Source organism: Pseudophryne corroboree, chromosome 4, assembly GCF_028390025.1.
Source record: "Pseudophryne corroboree isolate aPseCor3 chromosome 4, aPseCor3.hap2, whole genome shotgun sequence".
NCBI lineage: Eukaryota > Metazoa > Chordata > Amphibia > Anura > Myobatrachidae > Pseudophryne > Pseudophryne corroboree.
This window is the reverse complement of record NC_086447.1, coordinates 399,309,929-399,327,326: the sequence shown is the minus strand read 5'-3', so window position 1 is coordinate 399,327,326 and position 17,398 is coordinate 399,309,929. Positions and strand designations below refer to the sequence as shown.

At 43.3% G+C, this 17,398-nt stretch overlaps 1 long non-coding RNA gene across 4 annotated transcripts in view; it reads left to right on the top strand.

Annotated features, from left to right (window-relative positions):
- The window catches only part of LOC134911457 (uncharacterized), a 43,986-nt gene that overhangs the window by 11,482 nt on the left and 15,106 nt on the right, over nt 1-17,398 (top strand). For all 4 annotated transcript variants that reach the window (XR_010176588.1, XR_010176590.1, XR_010176589.1 and 1 more), the window contains exon 2: nt 5,845-5,961. This is a non-coding gene — a long non-coding RNA (uncharacterized LOC134911457). The remainder of the gene's footprint in view (nt 1-5,844; nt 5,962-17,398) is intronic.

Genomic DNA, 17,398 nt, shown 5'->3' with positions numbered 1-17,398 from the left:
ATGATCGATAATCATATATCTAAGTGTGGCCATACTATGTTTTGCTTTAGCGAAGTGTCTGGCCACTGGCTGTTCACTATCTCCACTTTTGATTGCCTCCCGTATGGCATATCTGTGTTGCGCCATACGTGTCTTAAAGGCACAGTCAGTTTTACCCACGTAGGATAACCCACATGGGCATGTGAGGAGGTAGACCACAAATTTAGAGTCACAGGATAATGGATATAAAATCCTAAAAAGTTTACCTGTGTGCGGATGTCTAAATTTGTCACCTTGCGTAAGGTAGCTGCATGTCGTGCAGCCACTGCACCTGAAACACCCTTGTCTCTTGCTGAGGAAATGTCGTTTTGGTTTCTCAAAATCAGAGATGTCAGTTTTTACAACATAATCTCTTATGCTCTTATTCCTCTTGTGACTGATTAATAACCTAGAATTGAACACCTCACCTAGTTCTTTATCTGTGGACACTATGGGCCATAATTGTTTAACTCTTCTATTAAGGTGTGTGCTACTCGAGTTATATTGAGTAACCCACGGGAACTTGCCCTCCAGTGTTTTCTTTTTGGCAGGTCTCAAAAGTTGTTCTCGAGTCACTTTAAGAGCTTTGTGTTTGGCTTTCAGCAATTCCTCAGCCGGGTATCCGCGTTCTAAGAATTTTTTTGTAATTTTCATCAACTCAAGGTCCCTAGTTTCTACTTTGCTGTTTATCCGACAAACCCTTAGATATTGGGAATAGGGTAGACTTGCGACTGTTGCTCGTGGGTGAAAACTGTCAAATTTCAACAAGTTATTTCTGTCTGTGGGTTTAACATAAAGAGATGTGTTGATGTTACCCTCCTGTACGTCAATTTGAACATCTAGGAAACTCACGGTTGAATTGTCCACCTTCATGGTGAATTTAACTGGACTGGCTGTTTGGTTGTGACCTTCTATGATTTCTATTAATTGGTCTTGTGTGCCTGTCCACAAGATGAGTATATCATCTATATATCTATAGTATCCCTTAAGGTGTTCTGTTATGGATTTATCTTGCAAAAATAGATCCTTCTCAACCTCCCACATGTATGCATTTGCAATATCCATTATCCTGTGACTCTAAATTTGTGGTCTACCTCCTCACATGCCCATGTGGGTTATCCTACGTGGGTAAAACTGACTGTGCCTTTAAGACACGTATGGCGCAACACAGATATGCCATACGGGAGGCAATCAAAAGTGGAGATAGTGAACAGCCAGTGGCCAGACACTTCGCTAAAGCAAAACATAGTATGGCCACACTTAGATATATGATTATCGATCATATACCACAGTCATTGCGGGGGGTGATAGATCTAAAAGGCTGTTGCAGCTTGAGTCTAGATGGATATATAGACTCAATACGATCCATCCTAATGGCCTAAATGATTCGTTGAACCTGAGATGCTTTATATAAACATCATTATCCCTAGGCATAGGTAATTGAAGGGTTTAAATGTAACTGATCATTATACATCCAAGTAATCCCTGTGTATTGTTAAGTAACAGGTCCTTTATTGGATCGCGAGTATATAGATCAAGCAGACCAACAGTGGTAGTGGTGGATAATGTTTCTAGACTTGGTTTAGCCATAAAACAAGTACACTTTTAATCATACACATACTCTGTGGTTTTTTAACACGTTTTTAAAAAAAAAATTTCACTGCATTTAATTGATTTGATTGTCACCTCACATTGTTTACAGTCACACAGAGTACGTTATGTATGTTTTTGTAAAATGAATAATAATACGGAATTGTTGATACTATATGCACTGTTTATATGTAACTATGGCAACCTGGTTTACAGCGTCATCACGCCAGCTGGACGGACCGGCGCGACGTCACTTCCGGTGAGACGGAGTGCAGCGGCCGGGATCCGAGCAGCGTGGGGAACGCCGGCGGGAGGAGTCATTCTGAAATTAAGGTATTTATACAGCACTATATGTCATATACATTTATCCTGACGACGGGGCTGCGACCCCGAAACGTAGATCATGCGTATTTGACAAATAAAAGTCTTAGCACTTTATTTTCACTTGAATTAAGTCTCGGAGTGCCGCCCATTCTGTTCTATTATATCCCTGGGTTGCAACCTGGAGGGAAGGCACCGCGAGCATATTTCTTCTATATCGTGGACGGGTGAGTGCCGGGTCACTCTGGACTCTGTATTTTGATTTGGATCCTTGCAATAGGTTCCTAATTACAGACCACGGCACCTTGAAGTCCCTGTTATTTTTCAGGATTTTTACTTCACCTGCACAGCATTTGCACAGCTTATTTGCACATATCTGCACTCAGCACTTTTTTCTCAAGTTTGTTTACAAATCTACCACTACCTATGATGGCAACGCTGGATGAGAGAGCTGGAGATGGGGCTACGCACTTTTTGCAATGTGACAACTCTGATACACTAAGCTTCTCTGAGGCTGAAGCAGAAAATATCCTGTTTAAAAGTTCAGCGTTTGGAGCAGATAATGTGGCCTCCAAAGAAGATCTCTACAGAGACCTCTTAAAATTACGCAAACGCGAAATTGATTTCCAATACCACGGAATGACTTTATCTGACTATTATAGGGCAAAGCAGATACCGAGAGGATTTCGGATACATAATATGCCTACCATAGGCAGATATGATGTAACTTTCTGTAAGAAATGGATATCGATACTAAACAAATGCTCAATGGATCTGCTTTTGCTCGTGATAGAAGAGGCAACCAAAGAGATGAATAGCACCAAACAGAAAATTGAGGCCTTTACCACAGAACATGCGATATCAGCATCTCCGTCCCCTGACTGGTTGTCCAAAATGGAAGTCGAATTGGAACAGTACAAAATTAATTTGATTAAATTCAAAAAACAAAAATTAGTAAAAGTACAACAGGACTACTCCCAACACAGGGTGTATTCCTGGTTGTCGAACAATCCAGCGAGACAGCCACTTGGACGTCAACAATTGGTGAGACGACGTGAACAACGTCCAATATATTCAAGTACCTCGGCGAGTGAGTTGGAAGATAATCCCACAGGACGCAACCAACAAGCGGATGAAGTCCCTTTAGGGATACGTACCAGAGCCATAGCCGCAGGAAGAGGAGTCCGTTCACGAGGCGAGGGGGACAGACGAGGAGGCAGGCGAGGTCCCAGAGCAAGTTCAAAGCCGCCAAGGAGGGGACGCAATTAATTTTCAATCTTTCCACCAAAGAGTTAACTCCCACAGAAAACAAGGTCCTTAGCAAGGGCTTGGGCTTTATACCCACTAACTCTTTGGATCCCATGCAATGGAAGATTGAGACACATAAATTGACACGTTCACTGAAACTCAAAGAATTCTTCAATAAAACACTGCCGAATTCTAGAACAGTTCCAGCAAGTGACATCCCCATACAGGTGAGTAACCTGAATAAATCGTCATTTGAGCCCAGCTCCATCAATCCTTCTATTAGAACTTTTCAAAGGATGATGGACTCTTTGGACGATGAACCATGCACTAAACCGCATCCAAACATGTCCAAGGACGAGTTTAAAGCTCTAAAGAACTTGGGCAAGAGACGTGACATAATAATTAGGAATGCCGATAAGGGGGGTGGTATAGTCGTGTTGGATACGGGACAATATAAGGGAGAATGTCAAAGGCTACTCTCGGACCAAGAAACATATGGTCCTTTACAGTCTGATCCGACAAGAGCCTTTAGACAGGAATTGGAATTATTGTTAACCAGAGCAGTAGATGAAGGTTTAATTTCAGTCGCATTGTCAAAAGCATTGTTAAAGGATTATCCTGTGGTACCTATTTTTTATTGTATTCCCAAACTGCACAAGGATTCACATAACCCCCCGGGCAGGCCGATAATTTCGGCCCGTGGGTCGTTATGTGAACCCTTGGCAGTCTTTTGTGACACATACTTGCAACCTTGCATACAGCAGACAAACACCCACCTGAAGGATACCTCGATGTTGTTAACTAAATTGGATACAATAGGAGTACTGCCGCCACATACATGCTTGGCGTCAATTGACGTCACCAGCCTCTATACATGTATCCCTCAGGAGGCTGGCGTGGAGGCGGTAAGACGCCTCATAACTAACAATCCACTATACAAAGGTCCACATGTTGCTTTTTTTCTAGAATTGTTACAATTCACATTGAAGCACAACTACTTTCTGTATGATAGGAGTTATTACATTCAACGTACGGGGTGTGCGATGGGGTCCCCGGTGGCCCCGTCCTTTGCAAATGCATACATGTGGGAGGTTGAGAAGGATCTATTTTTGCAAGATAAATCCATAACAGAACACCTTAAGGGATACTATAGATATATAGATGATATACTCATCTTGTGGACAGGCACACAAGACCAATTAATAGAAATCATAGAAGGTCACAACCAAACAGCCAGTCCAGTTAAATTCACCATGAAGGTGGACAATTCAACCGTGAGTTTCCTAGATGTTCAAATTGACGTACAGGAGGGTAACATCAACACATCTCTTTATGTTAAACCCACAGACAGAAATAACTTGTTGAAATTTGACAGTTTTCACCCACGAGCAACAGTCGCAAGTCTACCCTATTCCCAATATCTAAGGGTTTGTCGGATAAACAGCAAAGTAGAAACTAGGGACCTTGAGTTGATGAAAATTACAAAAAAATTCTTAGAACGCGGATACCCGGCTGAGGAATTGCTGAAAGCCAAACACAAAGCTCTTAAAGTGACTCGAGAACAACTTTTGAGACCTGCCAAAAAGAAAACACTGGAGGGCAAGTTCCCGTGGGTTACTCAATATAACTCGAGTAGCACACACCTTAATAGAAGAGTTAAACAATTATGGCCCATAGTGTCCACAGATAAAGAACTAGGTGAGGTGTTCAATTCTAGGTTATTAATCAGTCACAAGAGGAATAAGAGCATAAGAGATTATGTTGTAAAAACTGACATCTCTGATTTTGAGAAACCAAAACGACATTTCCTCAGCAAGAGACAAGGGTGTTTCAGGTGCAGTGGCTGCACGACATGCAGCTACCTTACGCAAGGTGACAAATTTAGACATCCGCACACAGGTAAACTTTTTAGGATTTTATATCCATTATCCTGTGACTCTAAATTTGTGGTCTACCTCCTCACATGCCCATGTGGGTTATCCTACGTGGGTAAAACTGACTGTGCCTTTAAGACACGTATGGCGCAACACAGATATGCCATACGGGAGGCAATCAAAAGTGGAGATAGTGAACAGCCAGTGGCCAGACACTTCGCTAAAGCAAAACATAGTATGGCCACACTTAGATATATGATTATCGATCATATACCACAGTCATTGCGGGGGGTGATAGATCTAAAAGGCTGTTGCAGCTTGAGTCTAGATGGATATATAGACTCAATACGATCCATCCTAATGGCCTAAATGATTCGTTGAACCTGAGATGCTTTATATAAACATCATTATCCCTAGGCATAGGTAATTGAAGGGTTTAAATGTAACTGATCATTATACATCCAAGTAATCCCTGTGTATTGTTAAGTAACAGGTCCTTTATTGGATCGCGAGTATATAGATCAAGCAGATCAACAGTGGTAGTGGTGGATAATGTTTCTAGACTTGGTTTAGCCATAAAACAAGTACACTTTTAATCATACACATACTCTGTGGTTTTTTAACACGTTTTTAAAAAAAAAATTTCACTGCATTTAATTGATTTGATTGTCACCTCACATTGTTTACAGTCACACAGAGTACGTTATGTATGTTTTTGTAAAATGAATAATAATACGGAATTGTTGATACTATATGCACTGTTTATATGTAACTATGGCAACCTGGTTTACAGCGTCATCACGCCAGCTGAACGGACCGGCGCGACGTCACTTCCGGTGAGACGGAGTGCAGCGGCCGGGATCCGAGCAGCGTGGGGAACGCCGGCGGGAGGAGTCATTCTGAAATTAAGGTATTTATACAGCACTATATGTCATATACATTTATCCTGACGACGGGGCTGCGACCCCGAAACGTAGATCATGCGTATTTGACAAATAAAAGTCTTAGCACTTTATTTTCACTTGAATTAAGTCTCGGAGTGCCGCCCATTCTGTTCTATTATATATATATATATATATTTATATATATATATATATATTCAATATTATGTCCGCACTCTCATCTGTTTCACTGTCATCAGCGGGGTGCTCCTCAAGAAAGCCAATCAAGGTTTTCACACATATAAGAAATAGTATAAGACTCCTCAGTCTGACTCTTAACAGAGGGCACTCACCAATCCACAATATTTAAAGATTTATTGCTGCATCAAAAACATTACTTCCATGTCGACGTTTTGGCACATCGGCCTTTCTCAAGACGACCATCAAGGACAACCATCCAGCATGTCAAATGAACACATATATATATATTTTCTAAAATATGAATAAGAAAGGGCGCCTCATAGTGCATAAACCAGTTTCAAGCAAAGATTTATTTTCATTTCTTTACACACACTCGGTTTAAAAGTGACGTACCAGATGCGGCGGTATCAACCACCGTAGGTATAAACGTATAATAACAGATATTTAGTGGATATACCACAAGCAGTATCGATCAGCAGGCTCACCACCGCCATCTGCTCCTTCACGCCAGGCCACACCCCTACGCGTTTCGTCACGATGGACTTCGTCAGAGGGTTGGCCCGGCGTAGCACAACCTTCCAATAAATAGTAACACTCATCCAATCAAAATAATGGCATTATTACCAAATTGAGATGAACTCAGCATAAATGTGAAACAATTTTGCTCCTACTTGAATATACATCTATACATATATAGTAAATTTAATACCAGCCATAGTTCTTCTAATACATTAAAAATAAATAAAATAAAACTAAGACTTAAAACTTAAAACCTGTTAAAACTACCTGTGGGTCGTTGTAATAAACCAACCTACTAATTCTAATAAGCTGTAAACCTTTCTGTAAAGGAATTGGTCTTTTAAACTGAATAATTTATTTAGAGAAGGAAAAAACCCTCACCCTAGATTTTCAGCTCAAAAATGGGGTGATTTCAAAACCCTCATTTAAACCTGCTGGATGTAATGTTTTGAGGGTCATTATCCAAAAGGTCTCTCTTCTGGCAAGAAATTTTAGCCGATCACCTCCTCGTTTATCCAATTTTACATTTTCTAGCCCTATAAATTTCATTGTACTTGGATTACTTTTCTGACACATTTTAAAGTGTCTGGGAACACTATGATTTTCGAGATTATTTTTTATATTCCTATAGTGCTCTAAAATACGTAGTTTTAAAACTCTTTTTGTTTTACCCACGTATTTTTTACCACAACCACATATCAGCATGTAAACCACAAATGTGGTGTTACAATTAATAAATTGCTTTATCTGATATTCTTTATCTCCCGCACTATCTGCAAATGTCTGTTTACCTGTTAACCCATGCGTACACATTTTACAATTGCCGCAATTATAAAAACCATTCGGTTTCTTCAAAAAAGTACCACATGGAGTGCTAATTTCCTTAATTAGAGGGAGTTCACTCGGAGCAAGGTGGTTTTTCAGAGTTTTTGCTCGTCTGAACACTAAACTTGGTTTCTCTGTTATTATTTTACCCAACACTGAATCCATTTTTAAAATATTCCAGTGTCTTTCCAAGCTGTTACGGATATCATTCACCTTTGCGTTATACTGTGTAACAAATGGACAATCCAGTTTTGTATTACCTTTCATAGGTTCCAGGTTTTTATCTTTATACTGGATTAACCGTTTCCTGTCTAGTAGCCTCGTTTTATTAAGACCTGTATCTATAAGATATTTGGGATAACCTTTTTCTTTAAATCTAGTTGCATATATATTAGCCTGATCTTCAAATTTAGCTGTATCAGTACAATTACGTTTCAACCTAAGCAATTGAGAAAAGGGGAGATTCTTCTTCCACTTATCATAGTGGCAGCTATTATAATCCAAGTAGTTGTTACTATCAACTGGTTTGAAATAGGTGCATATATCTACTTTGTGATCCTCTTCCCTTATTCCAAGGTTCAAATCTAAATATTGAATTTGTGTTCTATGTGTATTAAAAGTAAACCCCAAATTAAATTCATTCGCATGTAGATGTTGTACAAACTTGGAGAACGATGTTTCTGACCCCTCGCACACTATTAACAAATCGTCTATATATCTCTTAAACATCACAATCTGATCTTTATAACGATTGTTATTATATATACAATTTTGTTCCCATTCTCCCAAGTATATATTTGCGAAACTTGGGGCGCAAATCGTCCCCATCGCCGTCCCGCAGCGTTGAATAAAATAATCTCCCAAAAAAGTAAAATCATTGTGTTTTAACACAAAATTCAGACAGTCCACAATAAAATTAATTCTCTTGATTTCCATAGAGGGATCACGTAACAAGACTGCCCTCACACAATCGATCCCTTTATCATGGGGTATCGACGTGTAAAGGGAGTTTATATCTACTGTATAGTGCCCCATATATAACTATCTTTCCATTCAAAAGTATCAAATATTTGTAACACAGTAGTGGAATCTTTAACATATGATTCTAATAGTGGAACATATTTTTTTAAATAAATATCAACAAACTCTGAAACTCTGGAGGTCAAGGATTCTATGCCCGACACTATCGGGCGTCCGGGAGGGGTTTCTTTATTTTTATGTAGTTTCGGGAGGTGATAAATGGTAGCTATTCTAGGGGTTTCATTCATTAAGTACGAAAATTCATCAGGACTTATCACATTTTCTGTTTTTCCTCTATTCAGTGATTCCGCTAGTTCAACAATAAATTCTTTGGTGGGATCCCCTTTTATTTTTTCATAGGAAATAGGGTCAGCTAGGAGTCTTTCCATCTCCTTTATATAATTACTTCTATCCATTATAACTAACCCCCGACCCTTATCGGCTTGTTTAAACACCAATTCTTCGTTAGCTGTTAGACCCTTCAATGCTTGTAATTCCTCCTGTGTGAGGTTTCTTTCCTTTATTTTCATATTTATACTTTCTAAATCTTTCTTAACTAACTGGTGAAAGAGATCCAGATGAGAACCCTTAGATTCATCCTGGTAGTAGCTACTTTTTATATATATCATCCCATCCCGGAGTCTAACCCTAACAATCCCCCCTGCAGCCTAAACCTACCCTCCCATCCCCCCACATGCGCACGTGCGGCTTACCTCGCTGCAAAGCCGGTAGTCCTTTGTTCAGGATACCGGCCGCTGGCATTGGGGTCCATGACAGGATCCTGATGTTTGTATTCCGAGCAGTTTCGGGATTACTGCATTGGTATTCTAACTGCCAGGATCCCAACCACCAGAATCCTGACCGGATCCTCTTTTAAATATGTCCCACCTGCAGGGCAACACAGTTTTACCTGAGGGGATGTATCCACTTTCAATTAAGAGTAGGTAATATCTCCTGGGGTGTAGCCAGAGAGAGTAGGGCACTTATGCCCCAGGTGAAAGATGAAGAAGTGGGCAGCAGCGGGGAAGCTGCAGCCTCTGCCGCAATACCAATACAAGCATTTCACCTACCCAGATATCTTTGCTTCTTTGCTGGTGGAATCGCTCACCATGATCGTGACTCACTGCACTGCAGTTATCAGGGAACAAGTCCAGATGAGAGTCGAGAAAAAGGATTTTAAGTGACTTGTAGATGCCAAAATTCCCTAGTATTTAACAAAATACCCCTACATCATCAGAAATAATACGATTTTACTCACCGGTAAATCTATTTCTCGTAGTCCGTAGTGGATGCTGGGACTCCGTAAGGACCATGGGGATTAGCGGCTCTGCAGGAGACTGGGCACAACTAAAGAAAGCTTTAGGACTACCTGGTGTGCACTGGCTCCTCCCACTAAGACCCTCCTCCAGACCTCAGTTAGGATACTGTGCCCGGAAGAGCTGACACAATAAGGAAGGATTTTGAATCCCGGGTAAGACTCTTACCAGCCACACCAATCACACCGTATAACTCGTGATACTATACCCAGTTAACAGTATGAAATATAACTGAGCCTCTCAACAGATGGCTCAACAATAACCCTTTAGTTAGGCAATAACTATAAACAAGTATTGCAGACAATCCGCACTTGGGATGGGCGCCCAGCATCCACTATGGACTACGAGAAATAGATTTACCGGTGAGTAAAATCTTATTTTCTCTGACGTCCTAAGTGGATGCTGGGACTCCGTAAGGACCATGGGGATTATACCAAAGCTCCCAAACGGGCGGGAGAGTGCGGATGACTCTGCAGCACCGAATGAGCAAACTCTAGGTCCTCCTCAGCCGGGGTATCAAACTTGTAGACTCTTACAAAAATGTTTTAACCGGACCAAGTAACAGCTCAGCAAAGTTGTAAAGCCGAGACCCCTCGGGCAGCCGCCCAAGAAGAGCCCACTTTCCTCGTGGAATGGGCTTTTACAGATTTAGGGTGCGGCAGTCCAGCCGCAGAATGTGCAAGTTGAATCGTGCTACAGATCCAGCGAGCAATCGTCTGCTTAGAAGCAGGAGCACCCAGCTTGTTGGGTGCATACAGGAGAAATAGCGAGTCAGTTTTCCTGACTCCAGCTGTCCTGGAAACATATACTTTTCAGGGCCCTGACTACGTCCAGTAACTTGGAATCCTCCAAGTCCCAAGTAGCCGCAGGCACCACAATAGGTTGGTTCACATGTAAAACTGATACCACCTTAGGAAGGAATTGGGAACGAGTCCTCAATTCCGCCTTATCCATATAAAATACCGATAAGGGCTTTTGTATGACAAAGCCGCCAATTCTGATACACGCCTGGCCGACGCCAAGGCCCACAGAATGACCACTTTCCACGTGAGGTATTATAGCTCCACGGATTTAAGTGGCTCAACCCAATGCGACTTCAGGAAATCCAACACCACGTTGAGATCCCACGGTGCCACTGGAGGCACAAACGGGGGCTGACTATGCAGCACTCCCTTAACAAAAGTCTGAACTTCAGGCAGTGAAGCCAGTTCTATTTTGGAAGAAAATCGATAGAGCCGAAATCTGGACCTTAATGGAACCCAATTTTAGGCCCATAGTCACCTCTGACTGTAGGAAGTGCAGAAATCGACCTAGCTGAAATTTCTCCTTTGGGGCCTTCCTGGCCTCACAGTACGCAACCTATTTCCGCCATATGCGGTGATAATGGTTTGCGTTCACTTCTTTCCTAGCTTTAAATAGCGTAGGGATAACTTCCTCCGGAATTCCCTTTTCCTTCAGGATCCGGCGTTCAACCGCCATGCCGTCAAACGCAGCCGCGGTACGTCTTGGAACAGACAGGCCCCCTGCTGCAGCAGGTCCTGTCTGAGCGGCAGAGGCCATGGGTCCTCTGAGATCATTTCTTGGAGTTCTGGTTACCAAGCTCTTCTTGGCCAACCCGGAACAATGAGTATAGTTCTTACTCCTCTCCTTCTTATTATTCTCATTACCCTGGGTAAGAGAGGCAGAGAAGGGAACACATACACCGACTGGTACACCCACGGTGTTACCAGAGCGTCCACAGCTATCGCCTGAGGGTCCTTGACCTGGCGCAATATCTTTGTAACTTTTAGTTGAGGCGGGACGCCATCATGTCCACCTGTGACCTTTCCCAACGATGTACAATCATTTGGAAGACTTCTGGATGAAGTCCCCACTCTCCCGGGTGGAGGTCGTGTCTTCTGAGAAAGTCTGCTTCTAAGTTGTCCACTCCGGGAATGAACACTGCTGACAGTGCTAACACATGATTTTCCGCCCATCGGAGAATCCTTGTGGCTTCTGCCATCGCCATCCTGCTTCTTGTGCCGCCCTGTCGGTTTACATGAGCGACCGCCGTGATGTTGTCTGACTGGATCAGCACCGGCCGGTGTTGAAGCAAGGGTCTAGCCTGACTTAGGGCATTGTAAATGGCCCTTAGTTCCAGATATTTATGTGTAGGGAAGTCTCCTGACTTTTCCATAGCCTTGGAAGTTTCTTCCCTGTGTGACTGCCCCCCAGCCTCGAAGGCTGGCATCCGTGGTCACCAGGACCCAGTCCTGTATGCCGAATCTGCGGCCCCCTAGAAGATGAGCACTCTGCAGCCACCACAACAGCGACACCCTGGCCCTTGGAGACAGGGTTATCCGTCGATGCATCTGAAGATGCGACCCGGACCACTTGTCCAACAGATCCCACTGGAAAATCCTTGCATGGGACCTGGCGAATGGAATTTCTTCGTAAGAAGCTACCATCTTTCCCAGGGCTCGCGTGCATTAATGCACCGACACCTGTGTACGTATTAGGAGGTCTCTGTCTAGAGACGACAACTCCTTGGACTTCTCCTCCGGGAGAAACCCGTTTTATCCTGTTCTGTATCCAGAACCATACCCAGGAACAGTAGACGCGTCGTAGAAACCAGCTGCGACTTTGGAATATTCAGAATCCAGCCGTGCTGTTGTAGCACTTCCCGAGATAGTGCTACTCCGCCGAACAACTGCTCCCTGGACCTCGCCTTTATAAGGAGATCGTCCAAGTACGGGATACTTATTTCGGCCATTACCTTGGTAAATACCTCGGTGCCGGGGACAGACCAACGGCAACGTCTGGAATTGGTAATGACAATCCTGTACCACAATTTTGAGGTACTCCTGGTGAAGAGGGTAAATAGGGACATGCAGGTAAGCATCCTTGATGTCCAGTGATACCATGAAATTCTCCAGGCTTGCAATAATCGCCCTGAGCGATTCCATTTTGAACTTGAACCTTCGTATATAAGTGTTCAAGGCTTTCAATTTTAGAATGGGTCTCACCGAACCGTCTGGTTTCGGTACCACAACATTTTGGAATAGTAACCCCGGCCTTGTTGAAGGAGGGGTACCTTGATTTCACCTGCTGGAAGTACAGCTTGTGAATTGCCGCCAGTACTACCTTTCTCCGAGGGCAGCAGGCAAGGCTGATGTGAGGTAACGGCGAGGGGGAGTCGCCTCGAACTCCAGCCTGTATCTCTGTGATACTATTTGCAGAACCTAGGGATCCACCTGTGGGCAAGCCCACTGGTCCCTGAAGTTCCCGAGACGCGCCCCTACCGCACCTGTCTCCACCTGTGGAGCCCCAGCGTCATGCGGTGGACTCAGAGGAAGCGGGGGAAGATTTTTGATCCTCGGAACTGGCTGCTGGTGCAGCTTTTTCCTTCTTCCCTTGTCTCTGTGCAGAAAGGAAGCGCCTTTGACCCGCTTGCTTTTCTGAAGCCGAAAGGACTGTACCTGAAAATACGGTGCTTTCTTAGGCTGTGAGGAAACCTGAGGTAAAAAAATTTCTTCCCAGCTGTTGCTGTGGATACGAGGTCCCAGAGATCATCCCCAAACAATTCCTCACCCTTATAAGGCAGAATCTCCATGTGCCTTTTACAGGCAGCATCACCTGTCCACTGCCGGGTTTCTAATACCCTCCTGGCAGAATGGACATTGCATTAATTCTGGATGCCAGCCGGCAAATATCCCTCTGTGCATCCTTTATATATAAGACGACGTCTTTAATATGCTCTATGTTAGCAAAATATTATCCCTGTCTTAGAGTATTAATATTATCTGACAGGGTATCAGACCACGCTGCAGCAGCACTATTTATGCTGAGGCAAATGCAGGTCTCAGTATATAACCTGAGTGTGTATATACAGACTTCAGGATAGCCTCCTGCTTTTTATCAGCAGGCTCCTTCAAGGTGGCCGTATCCTAAGATGGCAGTGCCACCTTTTTTGACAAACGTGTGAGCGCCTTATCCACCCTAAGGGATATCTCCCAACGTGACCTATCCTCTGGCGGGAAAGGGTACGCCATCAGTAACTTTTTAGAAATTACCAGTTTCTTATCGGGGGAACCCACGCTTCTTTACACACTTCATTCATTCATCTGATGGGGGAACAAAACACTGGCTGCTTTTTCTCCCCAAAAATAAAACCCCTTTTATGTGGTACTTGGGTTCATGTCAGAAATGCGTAACACATTTTTCATTGCCGAGATCATGTAACGGATGTTCCTAGTGGATTGTGTATAGGTCTCAACCTTGTCGACACTGGAGTCAGACTCCGTGTCGACATCTGTGTCTGCCATCTGAGGTAACGGGCGTTTTTTGAGCCCCTGATGGCCTTTGAGACGCCTGGGCAGGCGCGGGCTGAGAAGCCGGCTGTCCCACAGCTGTTACGTCATCCAGCCTTTTATGTAAGGAGTTGACATTGTCGGTTAATACCTTCCACCTATCCATCCACTCTGGTGTCGGCCCCACAGGGGGCGACATCCCATTTATCGGCCTCTGCTCCGCCTCCACGTAACCTTCCTCATCCAACATGTCGACACAGCCGTACCGACACACCGCACACACACAGGGAATGCTCTGACTGAGGACAGGACCCCACAAAGTCCTTTGGGGAGACAGAGAGAGAGTATGCCAGCACACACCAGAGCGCTATATAATGCAGAGATTAACACTATAACTGAGTGATTTTTCCCCCAATAGCTGCTTGTATACATATATTGCGCCTAAATTTAGTGCCCCCCCTCTCTTTTTAACCCTTTGAGCCTGAAAACTACAGGGGAGAGCCTGGGGAGCTGTCTTCCAGCTGCACTGTGAAGAAAAAATGGCGCCAGTGTGCTGAGGGAGAAGCCCCGCCCCTTTTTCTGCTGACTTTTCTCCCGCTTTTTTATGGATTCTGGCAGGGGTAATTTATCACATATGTAGCCCCGGGACTATATATTGTGATGATTTGCCAGCCAAGGTGTAATATATTGCCCTCAGGGCGCCCCCCCCCCCCCCCCCCCCAGCGCCCTGCACCCATCAGTGACCGGAGTGTGAGGTGTACATGAGGAGCAATGGCGCACAGCTGCAGTGCTGTGCGCTACCTTGGTGAAGACCGAAGTCTTCTGCCGCTGATTTTCCGGACTCTTCATGCTTCTGGCTCTGTAAGGGGGACGGCGGCGCGGCTCCGGGAATGAACACCAAGGTCGGGTCCTGCGGTCGATCCCTCTGGAGCTAATGGTGTCCAGTAGCCTAAGACACCCAAACTACCACCTGTTAGGTAGGTTCGCTTCTTCTCCCCTTAGTCCCTCGCTGCAGTGAGTCTGTTGCCAGCAGATCTCACTGTAAAATAAAAAACCTAAATATACTTTCTTTCCAGGATAGCCCCTAGTGTGCATCCAGCTCAGCCGGGCACAAGAATCTAACTGAGGTCTGGAGGAGGGTCTTAGTGGGAGGAGCCAGTGCACACCAGGTAGTCCTAAAGCTTTCTTTAGTTGTGCCCAGTCTCCTGCGGAGCCGCTAATCCCCATGGTCCTTACGGAGTCCCAGCATCCACTTAGGACGTCAGAGAAAGGCTATTTCTGATAACCAAGAGTTAACTGAGAGTTTTAAATCAAAAAAATGGGGTGACAATTCCTAGCGCTCTAAATAAACAGAAATATGGTGACAGCCTACAAATGACAAAAAAGATACCACCGTTCTTTCAAATACAGATTTCCAAAGATACAAATGTGTCAAATGCAAAATGGCGCTCCTTTCTGTTCAATTTGTTCCTCAAAAAGAAAAAGATAAATATATCATGGTGTAGTATATTTGAAACACTTCCACTTCTTATAACAAAAAGATGATACGAGGCTATTTCCCAAAAGGTGATAGATCCAGAACACCCAGGTTGGTCACCTTATGGAAATATAATTACCTCTATCAGTCCCTCAAACCAATGAGGTATATACGAGTGGATTAAAATCACCCAGCAGAAAAAAGACCATACAGTTTTCCCAAGGAGTGAGTAGAAAGTGGAGGGAATCCCCTTATGGTGTTGTAATTACCTCTATGCACCCCTCAAATTAATGAGGTATATGCATGTGGTTTATTCACCCAGCAGGGATGAATCTGAAGGGTTATTTAGGATAGTGGATAGATGATAATAAATCCGTTATGCCCATGTGGGTCACCTTATTGTAGTCTAATTACCTCTATATACCCCTCCAATCAATGAGGTATATGCGTATGGATATTTCACCAAGCGAGATCGGAACACAGGAGTTTCTTAAAATCAGATTCTTTTATTAAAATCCTCCCAGTGAGCTTGTAAAAGAGAGGATACTCACATAGCATAATACTGTTTTTTAATATCCATTTTAAAAGACAGACAATAAAAATTACATTTAAAAGGGGGAATCACTGATGAGTCAGAACGCCTACCAGATGTTAAAACACACAGTGCAGGAGATAGGAAAAAACTGGAAGTCCTCTGCGAGTCCCGGTTACTCCATTTGGAAGTCCAGTTCTTTTCTCCAAAAGGTAGGTCCGTCTGAGTCCCAAACAGATAGTCCCCGCCGTCAGCAACGCGTTTCGGTTTCCCTTCCTCAGGCTTCCGGTATCTGTCCCTTGTACAGAACCCTATTTATAGGGCTCACTGATTTCTGTTAATCCGCCGCAGGCGGCCGTGGAACGCATGCCGCGTGACGCGGCTTTCCGGAAGAGGTTCTCGCTTCGTCACTTCCGTATTTGTCCGTGGAACGCACCGTGCGTTCCACGCGTCCGCCAGCGCCGGCCCCCGTATTTCCTCTTTGATTTTCAGCAGTACACATCTTTCTAAACTTACAGGGAAAATAAAAATTATATCAACCACATGTATATATAACCGGGATATTTAGAATACTTTGATTTTACTATATTGCAGTTAAGCCCATAATTTACAATCTTAAGCACAGATTTTGATTACTCTTCCAAAAAGCATTTTAATTCGAAGTCGGCATTCAATCCTTTTGGGAATAACGTTTCCAGATTGAATACCCACTTCATTTCTGCTTTAGATAAACGATTCTCTAGATTCCTAGATCTCCAATTTGGGGTAATTTGTTCTAATGCCCAAAAGGATAGAATCTTTTGTTCATCACACCCATGTTTCTCTTTAAAATGGCTTGACAATGGATGGGTTAAAAGGCCCTTTTTTATATTATAAATGTGCTCAGAAATACGTTTTTTTAGGGGTCTTGAAGTCTTCCCTAGGGAAGACTTCAAGACCCCTAAAAAAACGTATTTCTGAGCACATTTATAATATAAAAAAGGGCCTTTTAACCCATCCATTGTCAAGCCATTTTAAAGAGAAACATGGGTGTGATGAACAAAAGATTCTATCCTTTTGGGCATTAGAACAAATTACCCCAAATTGGAGATCTAGGAATCTAGAGAATCGTTTATCTAAAGCAGAAATGAAGTGGGTATTCAATCTGGAAACGTTATTCCCAAAAGGATTGAATGCCGACTTCGAATTAAAATGCTTTTTGGAAGAGTAATCAAAATCTGTGCTTAAGATTGTAAATTATGGGCTTAACTGCAATATAGTAAAATCAAAGTATTCTAAATATCCCGG